Here is a 20,001-nt window from a genome sequence, read left to right on the forward strand (position 1 = left end):
CAAGGAATGGAAACCTGGGCAAAAAAGATCAATACTTATTTGTGACCTTGTTGTTCAGACAATAAGGCAGCAGCCAGCAAAACAAATAAAAAACTAAATGTTTGACTTGTAGCTTCCTCTGATTTCTGAGATGCAAATACTCCCACCCTGGCTGATTTCAGGCTACCAACAACAAGACATCAACCAGCTCACAGTTTCCTGAAAATATGAAACTGACTCTTGCACACCAATATGAACCAGCCTCAGCATGAGACAGCATGGAGCACTGGTTAACCACAGCCTAACCAGAATAGGTCAAGAAATTCATGGAGACCACCAGTTCAGCAGATATTCCTCTGCATCCCTGGAGAGGAGAAACAATTCAATGCAGCAAGCATTTATTGAGTGCCTACTCAATGTTAGGCATCAGCCTCATCAATATGAAGATAAAAAGATGCTTTCTCACCTTCAAGGACTTCACACTCTAGAAGGGAGACATTAACTAAAGAGTGGGAACAAGGAGAGATGTACTACAATAGAAATATTAATTCATTCCTTTCACAATAGTTTACAGATCATTTACTAAGGACTAAACATTATGCTTACATTTAAATAAGAAAACTAGACATAAGACAGACACAAAAATAAATTTGAGTTATTATAAGTACTGTGAAGGAAACAATTAGGATTCAAAGAGAATAACAAAGCAACCATATGAAATATGGTGGAGTCCCCAAACTTGAAACGTCCTACTAATTTGTTTTGGTTTTTATAAATTGTTTTAAATTTTAATTTGCAATCCACTTACAAATTTATTATTGTTGTTGTTGTTAATTTGCTTTTTTCAACTAAAAGCACAACTCTCTAGCTGCAGTGTTGATCTTACAGTTATTTCTCCCATCTCCCAAAAGGATTTATTTTTAATGCCCAAATGAAAGAAACATAAATCCAAAGGAACAATGAACTAGATCTAATCAAGCTCTCAGCTCTCAGCAAGAGGAAACTGAGCCCAGGAATAAAGATAGGTAAAGGAGGTAACTCTTGGCCAATTCTTCTACCAAAATCTGCTCCATTTAAGGTCACTAGTGATTAAGTTTAAATATGCTTCAAAAATCATCATTCATGCATTAAATATTTGAAGAGCCTCTCCTCATTCATTCAACATTTATTTATTGATCATTTCCTATGTTCCAGGTATTTTTCCCAGTTGCTGGGGTCACAGTGGTGAGCAAAACAGATCAAGACCCATGGTCTCATGAAGCTTACTTAAAAATGAACAAATAAAGAAGAAAATTGGGCAGTGCTATACAGGAAATTATAACACAATAATTTGATAAAGAGAGTTTGGGTAGCTCTTTTGATCGGGTGGTAAGGGAGCGACAAATTGAGATTCTGATAACAAGAAGGAACCATCAGTCCCAAAATCAAAATTAGAAGAAGAGTCTTCTAGGAAGACTGCACAGTTCATGCAAAAGTTCTAATTTCAGAGAAGAAGAGCCCAGGGTGGATGGAGCACAAAAGGAAAGGAAGTTAGTAAGTGTTGAGGTCAGACAGGTAGACAGGGCCAGACTGGACAGAGTGTGGCTTCACAGAATGTGCTCTCCAGGCTGACAGCATCCGAGGCACCTGGGAACCTTTGAGAAGTGTGAATTCTCCACCCAGGCTCCAGGTCTCCTGAATCAGAAACTCTGAGGTTAGGGCCTAGCATTCTGGGCTTTAATAGGTCTGCCAGGGGATGATGGTGTGGCTCAAGTTGGAACCACTGGCATAGAGTTAGATAGATCAATATGGGTAATTTGAATTTTCAAGTATGGAGCCAAGGTTATTGATAGTTTTAAGGCATGAAGAAAGGATGTGTGACATCCTTAGATTTGTGGTTTTCAAAAGCTCACTCTACAGCTTTGGAGAGAATGCAGCAGTACAGGGAAGCAAGAATTCAGGCAGGGCAATGAGTTAGAGACACCCAGAACAGAGCCTTAGTTCACTTGACAATTACTGACTTGACATAGAGATGGGACCATCAGAAGACTAATCTGTGAGATGGGAGGAAATTAAGTTTTATGTTTGAATCTTATATTTCCCTCAAAAGCCCAAATGTTAAAGACTTGATTACCAGTCTATGGCACTGTGTGAAGTTGGTAGAATCTTTTTTTTTTTTTTTGGAGGTGGGGTCGGGTACCAGAGATTGAACTCTGGGGCACTTGGTCACTGAGTCACATCCTCACCCCTATTTTGTATTTTTATTTAGAGACAGGGTCTCACTGAGTTGCTTAAGGTCTCACTGAGATGCTTAGCACCTCACTTTTGCTGAGGCTGGCTTTGAACTCACAAAATCCTCCTGCCTCAGCCTCCTGAGCCACTGAGATTACAGGCATACACCACCACGTGCCCAGCAAAGGTGTTAGAATCTTTAGGATGTGGGGACTAGTGGATGGGAATTGAGTCACAGGGGGGCTTAACCTTAAATGAGATAGTGGAACCCTTCCTTTCTTGCTCTTTGCTTCCTGGCCACCATGAGGTGAACAGATTTACTTTACCATGTGCTCCCTGCCATAATGTACTGATTTGCCACAGGTCCCAAGCAATGGAGCCAGCGAACCATGAACTGAAACCATAAAACCTTTTAAGTTGATTCTCTAAGATACTTTTTCACAGTGACAACAAATTTAACACACACACAAAAAAAAAAAAAAATGTATGGCATCATGCAATCAAGTGAACATTAAAAAAAAAAAAAAAGTGCATCAGCTATTTTGAAAGCTGCCCAGGAATCCTTAAGACAAGATCAAGAAGTTACCAATGAACCATTCTGAATCATTAGTGACTATGGTCAGAGAAATTTCCATACAGGGATAGGAAAAAAAAGACACTTAGAATGGGTTGAAGAGAGATTGTGAGATAAGGAAGAAAATAAAGCAAAAATAAATAACTCTTTATGTAAAGGATAGAAAAAAGGGAAGGAATTAGAGGGTCCTTTGGGGTTGAAGCAGGTTTGCATATTTCAGGTACTGTGTAAGATAGACAGGGTCTACTTCAGAAAGGTTTACCATACAGCAGAGAAGGCAGGCAAGATAGGAATAATCCCCAATTACATTTGTGATGGATGCATGAATAACATTTAGTGTGCATCTATGGAAGAAATAGAAGTTTACCAGGAAGGAAATATCTATTGAACATTTATGAAACTATTATATGCCAAACTTTGTTGTAATACTTTCACAACTATTATCTCAACAACTCCCCTGTTCAACCTTGGCCATTTTCATCTCAGTGCTAACTGGGAAACATTCTTTGCATGATTATTATAGAGAAAATTACATGTAGTTTTTCTAAGGATACTTCAAAGGATTTCTTCCCCAAATAAATTAATGATAATAAGTTATGTGCCTTTCATACATTAATTAATTAATTGGGAAAGTATTATTTATAAGAATCTTTGTTGGAAGAAAGAGGTTTCCTGGTTGTTGTTTTTTTTTTTTTTTTTTTTCCTCCATTGGATGGATTTCTAAACTTTTAAGAGACTACAGAGGTAAGCTTATATAGTGGTTTCCAAATCCAGTTCTATATTTGAAGGAGAGAGGGGGAAGTTTTTTGAAAACAAATTCCCAAACCCCAACCTCAGAGATTCTGATCCTTTCATCTGATGTACACATAAGAAGTATTCGTGTTTCATAGATCCCTGGGTGATTCTGATGTGTAGCCAGTTGTGCAAAACATAACTCTAAAACAGGCATTTCTCTTATAATTTATGTTTTTGTGACATGATTTGACTATGATAAGATTGAAATCAGAGAACAATATTAGCACTGTAAGGATGACTACCAGTTGGAAAGGATCACCAGGAACTAGCTATTCTCATAGAGAGAAGAAAACAGTCTGTCATCCATGTGTTAATAGCATAAATGCTTTTGCTCACCTATTGCAGTTACTTTGAGAGAATCTGAGTTTTGTGCTATAGTAACAATGGATATAACCAATCATTTCCAAAGAGTGTAAAAAGCCAGGCATGGTGGCACATGATTACAATTCTAGCAACTTGGGAAAATGAGGTCGCAGGATCTCAAGTTTGGAGGCCGGTCTCAGCAACTTATTGAGACCCCAAGCAACTTAATAATACCCTGTCTCAAAATTTAAAAAATAAAATAAAAAGGATTGGTGATGTAGCTCAGTGGTAAAGTACCTCTGAGTCAAATCCCCAGTGCCAAAAAAAAAATAAACAAAATAAAATAGTGTAAAAGATGCTCCTATCACAAGCATACCAGGGTTAAAAGAAGGCATTTCACTTGAGGAAACCCAATGCTGGGTCTGCTCAGTGATTTTTTAGAGATTATAAGGACACATTGGCTGTAGAAACATCCTGATTATTGAAAAATTTCAGGAAAAATAATTAATCCATTTCATACCATTTAAATAGTGGCTTTAGTAACACTTAAAAAAATAATACAAAATTTCCTTAAGGAATGCAGTTAAAATTTAAGAGCAGAATAGATGGTACCCTCTGCTTTAGAACAGGTATCACAGTGGGTAGGCACATACACAAGTATGTACAGGTAAGAAGCATTAGAGCAACTACTTCTGCCCAGGAGTTTTAAATGATGGTTAAGAATTATGTTTAAAAAGTTGAGTATGATAGCACACACCTGTAATCCCAGTGGCTTGGGAGGCTGAGGCAGGAGGATCACAAGTTTAAAGCCAGCAACTTAGTGAGACCCAGTCTCAAAATAAAAACTAAAAAGTTCTGGGGACGTGGCTCAGTGGTTAAGCACCCCTGGGCTCAATCCTTGGTACACACACACACACACACACACACACACACACACATACACACACACACACACACATACACACACACACAAAGATTTATGTTAAAAAAGTAGAAACATTTTTAAAAACCACTCATTTATTACGTTTATTTGTATCTTTATCTTGGGGGCATTAAAGAGATTTCCCACTATCTTTATGTATTCTAGAGTCTCAGCACTAGTAATTAGGAAGTTCTACTTGACTGCTTTAAATCCTTCTCTGTGTAATTCCAATTCCTTCCTAAGAGGATGCTTTTCTTGACAGAAATCCTGCCTTATAGAAAGCGCTTAGTTGGGTTGATTTCCCCATAGAGACACGTATTGACCTCTACAAGCAACTCAAGGTGCCTTCCTTCTCCCCAATCCTCATTTTACTCCTTTCCAAGAATAACTTAGGGTTTGGGGAAAACCACTTCAGCCAGTGTGGGACAGAAGCGCTGATGTGGATGAAAAAAATAAATGTGGTCATTCTCCGAATTCTGGTCCCCTAGCTTCTGTCCCCCTGCCTCCATACAGGGAATTGAACCCAGGGCCTTAAGAATGCTGGGAAAGCACACTCTACCACAGAGCTACACCCCAGCCCTGTTTATTTAGAGACAGGGTCTCACTAAGTTGCCCAGGCTGGCCTAGAATTTGTGAGTCTCTTGCTTGAGCCTCTGGAGCAGCTGGCATTATAGGCATGTATATGCCATTGTGCTCCGCTCCAGGCTTTGACTAAGAGAAAACAAGGAACTTTCTGTGGTTCAACGTTCTCTAAAGTTTTATATTAAGGTTTGAGAACAAACCCTGCTAACCAGAGAAACAACACAAAAGCCAGTTTATTCTTTCTTGCCCCCAATTGTGTTCCTATCATCCCAGGGGGGCTGTGCTCACCTGTTTCCAGGTGACCCAGCCCAATCTCATCCTATTACTTCTATTAATAGTCTCTCCAGCTCATTGTTCCCAGCTGCAATAGAAAATAGAGTCCTGACTGAGACCTTTGTTTTGGGCCTCTGGGTCTTTCCTTCTAAAAAACACTACTCCAGGTAATCAAAGTTAGTCCAAGTTGTGCTTCCCCCCTCCAACCAGCAACTTGCCTGTGAATCAATTACTGAAGAGTCTTGAGGACTTTCTACCCAGCACTTGCCTATTAATTTGCTATGACAAACCTACATCTGTCAGCTCTTCCCATGAATTAATAGGTCTGTAATTAAAATCCAACGGAGAGCCCCAAATTAATTAGGACAGGAGACAGCCATGTGAGCAGCATGGAGCACAGCTTTCTACAAAGACAAGACAAGCCTCATGTAAAACAAGGTTCTCGCAGGTCTCTGTCCGTCTCTGCATCCACTGGGCTCTGAGCTGCTTCTGTTCTGATCTGTAACCTCTTTGTGAAAGAGTCGAATAGAGGGGCCACCCACACAGTGGGCATCAATATGCTGCATTGATTGTCTGACTTGTTACTTAAAATACATTCATGGGAACCTATTTCTCTTGCTAACAGGAAAAAAAAATGGAAGGGGGGGGGTGGCGCAAGATTTAGAGGGATCAAATATCTCCTTGCTCACACCTGGGTTTCCCTCTTCAGATTTCCAGGCTCTGCGCATGGAACCTGACCTTGTGGCCAAAAAAAAAAAAAAAAACACATGGAAGTGGGAGAGTGCAGAGGTGTCCCTAACTGGAACCCAATGTATCTGCTACTTGCTGTGAGACCTTGGGTAAGTGAACAATACTCTGTGCTTCATTGACTAAGTACATGGCAAGTCTGCAAATGTTAGATATGTTCTTAATGCAGATTGGCCTATAACAGAATGATGAACAGTCGTGATGTCTATTTTCACCTGCTTTCAAGAAGAGACACCTAAGGGACTCATATTAATAACTTCAATGCACTCCTAGATCCATAAGGAACAATTTCCCAAAGCAAGGTGCCATGTTTTATGTGATGTTCGGCAGTTAGCTAAACAGTTATTTATTTTTTAATATGAAGAAATCAGAAATAAAATATCTTGCAGCACAGCTGTGAAAAGGAGGTATGCTAACAAATCTAAGAATTCACCCTTTTAGTGATAAAAATGTATTTCTATCCTGAATAGCTACAAAATTGCATCTTTTTTTCCCCATACTGTGGGGGAAAAATGGACAAAGTGTGGGTTTTTTTTTTTTTTTCCAAAATCTGAGTTATTTTAAGATTGGCAGCCAGAGGAGGGGACCATAAAACACTGTCAGAGATGACAAGGGTTGAATTAAGTTCCATGGACTGTTAAGAGCAATGTGAAGGACTCATCTCTGGCCAGGGATAACTGGACATAAAAGCATATTGATTAATAATGTAACCTTTTTTTAAAATCTGTTCCCAGGCAGCCCAAAATCCTTCACAGCACTCAGGTGAGAAATATGAAAAGGTTTTCCTGAGATCCTCAATAGAGGCAACAACTGGAATAAACGAGAATTGTCAGGGAACAATTTTCGCCATACGGAGCACTAATGCCTCACTGAACAGCCCTGAAGGGCCGGAAAGGGACACACACCATGCTTACTCTTCATCAGATGCCCCCAGAGAAAATGTTTGTGCATTTTCAAGAGAAAGAAAAATGACTTTGGCTTACTCAGTGCATTCAAGGACTAGACAAAAAAGTCTCAAACGAATGATTAACAGAGAAATCGCCTAACTTAGCCAATATTGCACAAGGAATATTTGAAATCCAACTCTAGTTCTCAGCCTACAGGCAGGGAGATAGTTACCTCAGTTCTCTGAAACAGAAATTCATTGAGGTTACCTCTAGCAGTGGGAGATCAGCCAGAAAGCTCCGTGTAGAAATAAGAACAATAGAAATCCCATAGGAACCCAGGAATGGCCATACTGAAGCTGGAAATCAGTTAACAGCAGCACAACACACAATAGCTAGGTTAAGGTCCCACCCTAGATGTCCATCAATAGACAAATGGATAAAGAAACATGATATGTATACACAACTGAGTTTCCCTCAACTGGAAGATTGTAATGATGTCATTTGTGAGCACACGGATGGATTTGGAGACTATGATACTAGGTGAAATAAGCTAGACATAAAAAAAAAAATCAAGGATCAAATGTTTTCTTTCATATGCAGAAGCCAGAGAGAGAAAAAAGAGGCTCTCCTAAAAATACAAGGGAAAAGGGCAGAGGACTAGAGGAGGGGGCTCAAGGGGGAGGGGAAAAGGAAAAGAAAAGAGGGGGCCCTGGGGAATGAAATTATATGCTATGTGCATGTATAATATGTCACAATAAATCCCACCTTATGTATAGTTATTATGCACCAATTAAAAAATAGAAAAGAGACCAATAGAGTTGAGAATGGGGATGAGGAGGAGGGAGGAAGGGAAAGGGGAAGTACTAAGAAATGAGATTGATCAAACTTTCTTATGTTTATGTATGAATATGTCACAAGGAACCATACTATTATATATTATAATTATGTGTAATTATAATGCACCTATAAAAACCATTTTTTTTAAAAAAAACAATAGGATTTCTTCTAGGACAGAGGTGTCAGGACTTCTGCATCATAAAATCAACATCCCTCACCAATCCTAATTCTCTCAGATACTCTAGAGTCTTAATGCTCTTCACCAACTACTCCACCCTCTATTTGGATATCATTTTTCTAACTTCTGGTTTTCCTCTACTAACCTTCTGATTACTCTTGACTCTGGTTACAGCTGATACTACCAAGAATGGCCCTGTCTTCTATCAAGGGACAACAATTAGTACAAAGATCTCATAGCCGATCTCTTTCTTCCAAGGCTGTTGATCACTGTGAGACTGGCTAATAGACTTGCTCTCCTTACTTCAGGTGCCCTTTAGCTAACATAGCAGGGTTAAGTAACTTAGTACAGGGACTTGCAAAGTCAGCCTGCAAGCCAAATCTGGCCTGTCACCTATTTTTGTACATTTTTTCATTTACATATTGTCTATGGCTGCTCTTGTGCTTTTGTCTATGGCAGAGTTTAAGTAGTTGCCAACAAAGCTTAAAATATTTACTATCTGTTCTCTTGCCAAACATATGTGTTGATCCCTGACTGAGAACACGGCTAAATGTTCAGATTATGGAGCTGCATTGAAAAGGGACCATGAGTGGGTTTCTCAGGTAGGGCTCAGGAGTAGGGTAGGAATTCTGAGGCTGAGGGTCTCAGGGATGCTGCATAAACACACTGGACAGAATAAACCTGCACATGTTCAAGTAAAATTAGAAGATTTTTCTTGTCCATAAAATATAAATTAATTCATTTAAAAGTGATGTTGGTCCCATACCAGCTCCTTAATTACTTTTTCTCCATGTATTGGAATGCACCTTTAATTCTGTTGGGGACTCCTGATCGAGTACTATGGAAGCAGTACATGATCTGAGCTGCATTCCTATTTAGCTCTGGAATGCAGTTGGTGTTGTTTTGTAAGGAACATGCTAGGAAATCCACATTATAACTTAGGGATAAGTCCTGCATGAATTGCTAAGATTTCTACCACTTCCATCCTAACCATTTTGAAGCTTATCCTGCTCTTTTTATGATTAAAAGCCAACAAGGGGCTGCAGGATATAGCTCTCAGTTGGTAGAGTGTTTTCCTCCTATGCACAAAGCTCTGAGTTCAATCACCAGCACCCCCTCAACACACCAAAAAAAAAAAAAAGCCAATGAGGAAACTATGAATAATTAATTACTAGGCCAAACATCTGCACACACACAAAATTAACTTTGCCCTCTGGGTTATTCGTTCCTCCTAACTTGATTGTGAACACTTGGAAAACAGAGATTGGATTTTTATCTTATTCATGCATGTCAGTAATTCCTAACACACCAACTGGCATGTTTGGGGGGGTCTCCTTATTTGTTTGTAGAACGAAGGAGTGAATTCTGCCAAAGAAGGGATATTAACTGTAAAGGAGACTGGGCTCATATCAGTAATTACTATCACCCCACAGTGCTGGGAAAGCACTTCTAAGTCTTCCCTATAAAAGAGTGAGGTACCTTGTTTTGGGGATCCACACTTATGAAAATTCCCCTCCCCTCTCCTCTTGATCATTGCATCTTTTGTGCTCAGGTTTACATGAACAGACCTGGCTCAACTCTGTACTGCCCAGACCTCAACCCTCCCTGCTAAGTCCCTTCCCTTTCCATGATACCATGTCCAAATATTTGTTCACCACTTAGACTGGACCATAATTATCTGAATACTAAATAGTTTCCTCCATATGATGAAATCCACATGACAGTGCCTGTGTGTGATAAAATTCACTGTGTGACAAATGAAGGAAGGAATACGTGAATCCAATAAGAATTATGAATGACAAGGCTCCATCCCCTTTCATCTCCCTGAACATCTATGCTGCCTGATCATAACTCCCTTCCTTGCTAGGCCCACCTTCAACCTCATGCCTTTTTAATGACTTAGCCTCTCCAGGGAGTCTTTTTTTTTTTTTTTTTTTGAGAGAGAGAGAGAGAGAGAGAGAGAGAGAGGAGAGAATTTTTCAATATTATTTTTTAGTTCTCGGTGGACATAACATCTTTATTTTATTTTTATGTGGTGCTGAGGATCCAACCCAGCGCCTCAAGCATGCCAGGCAAGCGCGCTACCGCTTGAGCCACATCCCAGCCCCTCCAGGGAGTCTTTAACTACATTTCCAAGTTTGGACAAGTGTAGGGATGCATTTGTTATCCAGAGATTCAAATCCCTGACATGATCTTTATAGCGTCTCTTCCTTCAACCTTCTAATTCCTGATACATGTTGTCCATCCCCAACAACTAGCTCTTTCTCCTAGACACCCTTCTGCCACTTTTCACTATGAATGTGAGACCCCCCACACACACACAGGAAGGAAAAACAGTGAGCATCTAACCTTCAGCAAGGAAACACCCTGAAAAACACACTGGCTGAGTTCCTCCAAGCCACCTCCCTTAACCAGTGGCTCATTCTGCCAGGATGTAGCTGTCCAGCTAGGCTTTAGGGAGAATTTTGATAAGTTAAACAAGACTGCCCTCTCATGGTTAAAAAAAATTACCTGCATAAAATAAAATGCTGTTCTTCAAGCAGGAGAAACCCAGGGCGTCCTATTGAAAATTTGAGTCATACTTATGTCTTTTTAAAAGCAGATAATTTATAGTACATCGCAGTCAAATTTTTAAAGATACAATGCATATTGAATAATGAATACCATGAAATTTTAGTGAAAAAGTACATTTGCAATTTAAACACTTGCTCTAGATTGAATTATAGTCATCATCGATTCATTTTGGTTCCAGAATTTAAGGGTAGATGAAATAATTTTTAATATGTGGAATTGCTATCATAAGTGACTGATTTTAGAGTTTAACTGGCTTACACAGCAATAACACTGTATCCATTCGTAAATTCATTGAGGAAAAATCTATGGTTCACCCACTAGAGAATCTTGGCAATTCTAAAATGCACTCCCTGCTCCCCATGTTTTTAATATTCCAGTGCATCTGACACCTGGTGGGTTGCTATAGCCTCTGCTAGCCAGGCAGCAGTAGAGATGTATATATAGTTGTCATCGTCTGAATATGTGGAAAAATCTGCTTGTTCCGGTGGCCTACAGGACCACAACCCCTTGATGTTACAGTCAGCAATCTATATATTCAAGGACCACTGTGAGTCCTATTTCTGGTCTGAAAAATATACAATTGATATTTCTGGTAAGATCAAGAAAGTCCCACCATCAAAATTTGCAATGGATCTCAACGACTTCAAATAAAATGCAGTACCGAGGAGCAACAGTAGAGGGTGCCAAAGAAATGCTGCACCACCAGCACTGGCGATGGCTCAAAAGTGACATGGCTTGGAAAGACACATTGATGACCCTGAGCTAAGATGTAAATCCAGAGCATTGGATTCTGTAGGGGATGAAGAAACACCTTTGCTCATTTACTTTGCCTACATATTCCTCATGCACAGGGGTCATCTATGAAAAATAAACCGGTATCCAGTAAATCTCAATGTGTTATTTAAATAAATATAAAATAAAACCTCCAAGTGATAAGAAGTATCTCATAGTTTTACTGGAAGCTTTTTCTTTCTCTGAGTAGTCCCTAATATAACGGGGCAACTTGAAATGGAAGGAGTTTAACTCACTGAACTACAGAATGTACGAGGCAGGGCTGTAGTCACTGAGTGAAGAGGAACAAAACAGACCTTCCTCTGCCTCCACGGGGCCAGATGAGGGGCAAACACCTACAAACATCACCAATGAATAAAGAAATGAGACCATTTCCAATAATAGTAGACACCATGAAGACAGTGAAGCAGAGTCAGAGGATAAAGAGAGGTGAGGAAGGAAGGGAGGCTTTAAACCAGCGCCACAGGGAGAATTAGGAGAAGTCCAGGAGAGAGAACATCACATCAAACAAGGTAAGAGAAGACATGCACCAAGAAGCAGGCCAGCTGGGATAAATGCTGTAGGAGGGGCAGGAAGGTGCAGCAAGAGGACTGTCCTTGTTATTGGTTGACAAGAGGATTATTATTATTATTATTTTAAATGCTACAGCTGCACTGTCATGGTAAAGAAAGACTGAATGGGAGGTATGTGTGTGTGAGACAGCAAGTGACACCACTTAGGGTAAATTGGCTTTCAGGGACTGAGAGAAGCAGCCGAAGGACTGTACCTTCAGGAAGATGTATGCTCTGTGGCACGAAGGGCCAACATTAAGTCTTGTGAATACGTAGCAGGCAAATAAATACATACCAAACCATTTGTGAGTATAACCTGTGTTATAAAAGGATATAACCAAGATGATGAGATCAAGTAGGGACTAGGAGGCTATTTTAGGCTTTAGGCTTTGGGCATTAGTCTAAAGCCTCTTGAGCACCAGTTATATGCCAGGCATTTATTAGGAACATTCAAATGTTATTTAATATTGGGACCTACTTTTTTGAGATGTGTGGAATTAGCTCTGTTGTTGAGTAGGAACTGGGGTTCTGAAAGAAGGGTTTGCCTGTCAGTGGTCAGGTAGTAAATGAGAGTGTGGGGATTGATCTCTATTTCCCTTACCGTCTGCGTGCTCTTTCAGAGATTTTCTGCAGAACAGCCACACAAGCAGCATCCCTCTGGGCCAGCCCTTGCCCCCCTCCACAAAATCTCAGCTCAGAATCTCTCAGGTTTTTCAGAGTCCCATTTCCACAGATGTTTTCAAAGTAAACTGATTAACACATTACATATTATTCACAACATGCTAAAAGGAATTAACGTGTGACTGGTAAAATGTTAGCTAGGTCCTTCTTTTTCCAAACAGAGAGAGCACCTGCATCTTGAAAGAGTGGCTTTTAGGAAGATGTTGCTCAAAAGCCATTTTTAATGGAAGTTTCAGGCCACCTGGTTGACTGGAAAGAGAAGACGATCAAGATAACTAGTTAGTATTTACCGAACCCTTATTATGTGCTGAGAACCAATCTGAGTACCATGTATAATCTCATATTTTTCAAAGCAACCCATGAAATTGCAATTATTTTCATCCCTCCAAGAGCTGCGATTTGAACCTCCTTAATCTGACTTGCCACCTGGAGCTAGAATTCCAAAGGAACACACAAATTAAATGACAAACCCCAAATGAGTTAAGTGTGAACTGGTCATACAGTGAAACCCACAGAAAGATAGTTGGCTTCAGTTATGAAAATATTGATTTTTTTTAGTTTATTTTTCCAGATAAATATTGGTTCTAAGCTTCAGAGGAACCTTCTGAGATGACAAATTCAAGCAACAGGTGGCCTTTTGTTCCAGATCTCAATGGAGGTTCTTAATTGTAAGGATCATGAGGGAAGCCCATGGGACATTCTTTCGGGTTTCAAGTTTAAAGGTGGCTAAAGGATGAAGCTTTAAAATCAATCAACAAAATTCTACTTGGGTGAAACAGCCAAACTTCAAGAAAGAGAGTTATAGCTTTCAATTCATAGAAGACTTTCAAAGAGTATGTGAATAATTTAACCTATACAAGAGTGTACATAGTAAATAAGAACTATTTTAACAACCATGAAAATAGCCTTAGTAGGTTTTTATGGTTTTATCATTAATTTATGAAGAGGCAGAGATTATAATTGTGCTTTTTGTTGTTGTTATTTTTTTAAATGGTTGATAACGATTCACATTCTCTCAGGAGCTGTAATACAGTCAGCCTACCCACATAACTATACACAATTGTGCATCAGAAACTTCAGTGCAGCCAAAGCTGAACCTGAAAAAACAAAATTTCAACTTGCAGATCTGTTTACTTGTAAGGACTTTAACTATAAAGTCTACCAAATTAAAACGACTTATTTTTAACCTGTTTTGAAAGTTAGTAATCTTTTGCCTAGTTATTCTAGATTAGGAAGCGATAATAGAGCCCTCAGTTTTTACAACTAAAAATTGAGACTACAGGGACTGGGGATGTGGCTCGCCTGGCATGCGCGGGGCGCTGGGTTCAATCCTCAGCAGCACATAAAAATAAAATAAAGATGTTGTGTCCACCGAAAACTAAAAAATAAATATTAAAAAATTCTCTCTCTCTCTAAAAAAAAAAATGAGATTATACAAAATCATCCAGAATCAGTTATATTGGAATGCAATGTACAGGATGAAAGTTGACTAAGATTTATGTACTCCTTCAGGAAATCTTCATCAATAATGGTTTTGGAGCACTAATAGAGAAAGATTAAAAGTCATCATTGGTTCCTATCACCCACAGTGTTTTGGTAACCTGGTTAAAGAAGAATAAAGTAAAGGTAATTATTTCATATCACACATTAAAAAAAAAAAAACACTTCTATTTGGCACTGCTGTGTCAGGAGCACTGGGCTCAAAGCCACAGATACCCCAGTGTCAGCGACAAAACCCTTGCTCTGGGGGTTTTTGTCATGCAATGAAAAGGATCTAAGCTTTGGAATGAGAAAAAAACAAATCCACCTTCCCATTCTGAATGACCTTGGGCAAGTCAATTAGTGAAATAAGAATGATGATTCTAAGATTATTATGAGTTTTATTGGAGATACCAAAGTGAACAGAGTTTGAAGTAAAAAGTCCACAAGAGTTAACTCCTTTCCCCCTCCCTGTGCTTTCTTCCCTCTCATCTTGGGTCTCTTGAGTTCATAGAAAGGGAAGAAAACAGTCCTGGAGGTGGAGGTATGAAGGGAAAGGAACCCTTTTATGTAAGACTAATAGAGGATTTTTTTTCTCAAGAGTTCTTACTTTTGGGAAAGGCTGTTCTTTAAGCTAAATTTCCATAAATCAGGAGGTGCAAAGATTTAGTACATTTAAAAATAAATGAATTCTGAAAAAACTAAATAAACATCATTTTTATTTAAAAAATGAAAATACAATCAATATATCTATTTATGACTTTCAAAAATAATGGGCAATACATTTTATGCAAAAGAAAGTCAATTTTAGGGAGAAATAATGTCTTTATTTATTTTGTTTTTTTGTTTTGTTTTGTTTTTACTTTTCCCCCATAAATGTCAGTATTTTAATTCACTATAGATCCAAACATTTTAATTGTCATTGTCTTAAGTCAGACTTGACATTTTTTTAACTCAAAACAATTCTTGATTTCAAAATTACTTTCACCATTTTTATACTTTGAAAAGGTTTGTAATTTAAGCAGGGCATAAATTTTGGTTTTACAGGTGAGACTCAAGCAAAAATACATGTCACTGAAAACCTGGGTTCAAATTCTTATTCATCATATAATAATTGAGAATCTGGAGACAGATTCCCTCCGCACACCTGCCCCCCTCCACTCCTGTACAAGGTGCAGAGTCACACCAGGAGTGTAACCATACTGTATACAGGGTAATAGTGTCTGTCTCATTCTACTGTCCCTCCCATCCCCCAGCCCCACAGCTTGCCTCACTCCCCTCTGCACAATCCAAAGTTCCTTCATTCTTCCCTCCCCCTCCCTCTCCCCCACTATGGCTCAGCATTCCCTTATTAGAGAAAACATTTGGCCTTGGGAGAAATAACGTTTTTAAATTTAGGAGGACTTGATAATGGTCAGGAATTGAACTTTCATCCAACTTTATCCCCCAATAGTATTCAGACTTAGGATATTTAAGAACTGCTGTATTGAGCCTTGTCCACCCAGGGGGTGATAAAAAAAAAGTCAGGGAGAGAAAAGAGAGGTAAAGCACAATCCCAGAACTGATTGAAATGAAAGTCAGAGATAACTTCAAAATTTCCTATTTGGAAAATTATGGTACCCTTCGTTCGTCTGGAGATGCTTAACAATCTTGATGCCCTTGACATATTTAAGATGAGTTAAATCAGAATTTCTGAGGTGGGACCCAGGCATCATTACTCTTTATAGCCACGCGGCATTCTCAGCACATTAAGCTGGAGAATAACTACCAGAGTGAAAACAAGAAAACCCAGCAGGATATTGACATGACCAAAGAAGGGGAGAGTATAATCCTAGTCACAGGGGAGTTTAAGTTTCCAACAGGGCATCCAGGAGGAAATTAAAGACTGGATCTCAGGAAGGACAGAGCAGGATTTTGGAGTTATTCCTGCACTCAATGAATACCCCTTCGGGTCTGTTAAGCACCAGGATGTGCAGTCCAAGGAACAGCTTTCTGGTTCCTGTGAGGGACTTATATCTGGGGGAAGGGAACAGATTTCTCAGCAACCGAGAAGTAGAAAGTGATGTAGCCTTTAAGATGGAATCTGTATCTAGGTCAGGAAAGAAGGGTTCAATGCTCTTGAGAGTGACCAGAAAAGGCTTCATAAAGAAGGGACAAGGAGGTGTGCAAGTTCCAAGCCAGCCTCAGCAACTTGGTGAGATTCTCTCTCAAAATAAAAATAAGGGTTTGGTGATGTGGCTAAGTGGGAAAGCACCTGGGGGTTCACTCACCAGTACAAAAGAAGAGGAAGAAGAAGGGACAGGGAGAGGGTAGGCTGTGGGGAATAGAGAAAGGAAGGGGAGGTTGTAGGAGCTTATGAAGCTTAGATACAGCAGACCAGAGAAGAAAATGGAACCAGGTGAAGATCTTTGAGAATTAGCAGAGAAAAAGACAGGTAGGCTAGAGAAATGCCTGCAGGTAAGGAGGCACTCAGCACAGTAGCCCAGGGAGGTCAAGGAGGATAAGGCTGGTCGTGAGAGTTGATGATCCCATAACCAGAGAAGTCAGTTTCCAAGTGGGACAGCTGGGGGAGAGACACTGGATACCATTTGGAATTGGGCCCTTCTAAAAAGTGAAGGATAGCTGGAAGGCTAGAGAAAAGATTGTGGGTAGAGTTTGGGGAGCATCTTTAAGCATTGAAACAGAGAATCCCGAGGAGGTGCCCTATAGTAGGAAAGTGGCCTCTAGCTATTTGCAATGCATTCTCCTAGTGTGGAGATGGATGGTCTTGGGTCAAGTCACTTCCCCTTCCTCTGGGTGTCACTATTTCATCTGCAAAATTATAAAAATAGACACTTATCGGGTTTCTAAGGCCACATACTGCTCTAATCTAAACATTTTTGTGGTTAAAAACAGCATCAAGTGAGAGGACAAAAATTACTCTCAGCTGCATAAATCGTGACGGTGAGTCATCTTTGTCTTCTACACATGTGCACTCTCCATGTCTGGTCACCTCACTTTAAGGGCACCACCCACTACGGCCCACTTTTCTCAAAGTGAGTGTTGGTGAAAGGTACCCTCTATCATTTAGGGATGCAGAAGGTGATGAAGCACAGTTATAAAGCTGCACATTCTGAAATCAGACAGTCCTTCGTTCGGAGCGTGACTTTGTGAAAAATCACCCACTTTAATTTTTCTAATCTGTAAAATAAAGTAGCAATGGTTCTAATCTCATAAAGTTATTAGGGGATTACGTGAAAGAATGCATATGATGTATTTAGAACACATCTCGCTCGTCCTAGCAAAGAAAACATTAATGTTCTTAAGTGCATAAAAAAGCAAGACCCTGTGCCAGAAAAGTATATGACTTCCCTTTTGCTATATTCTCCCTTTGAATCAAATAGATCCTTTTTGAAAAGTAAAATATCACACTCGATGGTTTAGTCAGCTTTTTCGCTGCTGTGACTAAAAGACCTAACCAGAACAATTGCAGAGGAGGAAAAGTTTATTTGAGGGCTCACAGTTTCAGAGGTCTTTCAGAGGCCGGCTCCATTCCTCACAGCTGGAGGTGAGGCAGAACATCATGACAGAAGAGTGTGACAGAGGGAAGGAGCTCACATGATGATCAGAAAGCAGAGAGAGCCACACCCAATTCCCATCCTCCTCCAGCCACAGGCTACCACTTCAGTTATACTTGGTTAATTCCTATCAGGGAATTAATCACTGATGGGTTAAGACTTTCACAACCCAATGGTTTCTCCTCTGAACCTTGTTGCATTGTTTCACCAGTGAGCTTCTGGGGAACACCTCACCTCCAAAACCATAACACTCAATAAACAAATTCAACTAATGGTAGTAATATAGGCTCCAGAGTCAGACCACCATGATTCAGACTCTGGCCAAGCTAATTATTGGCTTTATCTTCCTGAATTTCAGATTGTGCATTTTGTAAACATAAGGTTAATACTACCCAACTACCACAACTGTAAAGACTAATTTAAAACAGATTCTCAGTTTCAGGCACTAAGCACATTTTAAGTGTTGTTTGTTTCCACCTAGTATTGTGACTTACACACAAATAAATGCTTAGTAAGTATTCTTGGAACTGAAATTGTGGTCAGATTCTGCTCTGGGAATCCAGGCATTTTACTAGTGTTTTTCTCTAGGATTCTGCTCCTTCTCTGAACTCAACTCATCTGTGAAATCTATTATTGGTTCCCAGACCACATTAACATTGACTGGGTTGATTTTTCAACCCAGACCATATTAAGAATCCACTGGGTTGATTTCCACCCCTCAGGAAGAGGGGGATCACCGACAGAGTGGCAGAGAACAGAAAGAGGTAACTTCAGGTACCACAACACCCTGGAGGGCACAGGGAGAGAGAAAAGCTCTGCCCAGAAATAGCTGAGGTAGAACACAGACAGTACTCATCTACCTAGGTTCTGTTCACTTCGCCATCATGTCCAGAATTCCCTCCTTGCTGCTGTTGTCTTCTATCCTGGGTGCTTTGATCCTGCCATTTAAGGAAATCAAACAAAGAGGAAACACACACACACACACACACACACACACACACACACACACACACACCAAACCTTCCACACAGAAGTAGCAGTGTTAGGTACAATGTCTATGCGGATGTTTGATTCCTTCCCAATTCTCATTCCTTCATGGAAAGGCAATGACACCAACACATTGCTAACCTAAAATTGACTTTCTCTTTTAAGATTTGATTGTAGGCTGCAGAGAAGGCAAAATATTTTGCTAGAGGCTATAACATGAAATAGAGAGTAGGCTGGTGATGTCACAAAAGAGGTCTTCAACAGTGTCAGCAGAGACTTGCAGGGATGACTAAAGTTGATAAATGGCACCATGTGAAATAGCTAGTTAGTTACCCCATATGAGCAGGTGGAGAATATTAGTTATAGGTAGGTCAGAGCTCATTATGAGAAATACCAGCACAAGAAAGAATGCTTCATTCTAGATTTTGGAGTCTCAGGTATTTACTCACTTATGTCAAGAAAAATGGAAACAATAGAATTAGAGATCTATGAAAAATGTTAGCCTCTTGGCAGCGCCTTGCAATTGGTTTTGAGCTCTATATTAAAATGTCAGACCAAGTCCCACAGGTCTCCCTAGTCACCATATCCAGCAGCCACAGGCTACCACTTCAGTTACTACTTGGTTCATATCTATCAGGGGATTAATCACTGATGGGTTAAGACTTTCACAACCCAATCATTTCTCCTCTGAACCTTGTTGCACTGTTTCACCAGTGAGCTTCTGGGGGACACCTCACCTCCAAAACCATAACACTCAATAAACAAATTCAACTAATGGTAGTAATATAGGCTCCAGAGTCAGACAACCATGATTCAAACTCATTTGTGAAAATGAGTTCCCAGTTGACCTCAGGGAGCAAGATCCACAGGCACCAGTAGCCCATTTTATGCCTAACTGACATGTCCTGCAGAGGACCCACTCTACAAGCTCCCCCCATAGCTCACTGGAGAGTGTAAACATCGCTAATCCAAGGTTAACTAAATGCAAAATCAAAGAGAGAAATTCGGGTTCTGCGGAAAAACAGCCAGAAAGGGATTGGGCTTCTCAAATTCAGATTTACATTCCAAAGTAGCCCTGAAGCCAAATCCCTG

This window comes from Ictidomys tridecemlineatus, chromosome 3, assembly GCF_052094955.1.
Source record: "Ictidomys tridecemlineatus isolate mIctTri1 chromosome 3, mIctTri1.hap1, whole genome shotgun sequence".
NCBI lineage: Eukaryota > Metazoa > Chordata > Mammalia > Rodentia > Sciuridae > Ictidomys > Ictidomys tridecemlineatus.